The sequence below is a fragment of the Chiloscyllium plagiosum genome, chromosome 40, assembly GCF_004010195.1.
Source record: "Chiloscyllium plagiosum isolate BGI_BamShark_2017 chromosome 40, ASM401019v2, whole genome shotgun sequence".
Classification (NCBI taxonomy): Eukaryota; Metazoa; Chordata; class Chondrichthyes; order Orectolobiformes; family Hemiscylliidae; genus Chiloscyllium; species Chiloscyllium plagiosum.
In genome coordinates, this window is record NC_057749.1 from 24,194,554 (window position 1) to 24,194,921 (window position 368).

The window sequence follows — 368 nt, forward strand, 5'->3', positions numbered from 1 at the left end:
GTTCAAATTGGTGTTTCAAAGGGAATTAGTGAAATTGAGCTCTAAGGGGAAGGAAAAAGTGAGGACTGCAGATGCTGGAGATCAGAGCTGAAAATGTGTTGCTGGAAAAGCGCAGCAGGTCAGGCAGCATCCAAGGAACAGGAGAATCGACGTTTCGGGAATCCTGAAGAAGGGCTTATGCCTGAAACGTCCATTCTCCTGTTCCTTGGATGCTGCCTGACCTGCTGCGCTTTTCCAGCAACACATTTTCAGCTCTAAGGGGAAGGAGTTAGATTAGTTTTTTTTTAAAGATTAGGAATTTAGAGGGAGAGGTTAACACAATTGGCATCTAATAGAAAGGGTGTCAGTGACATTGGGTGGTGGGATGG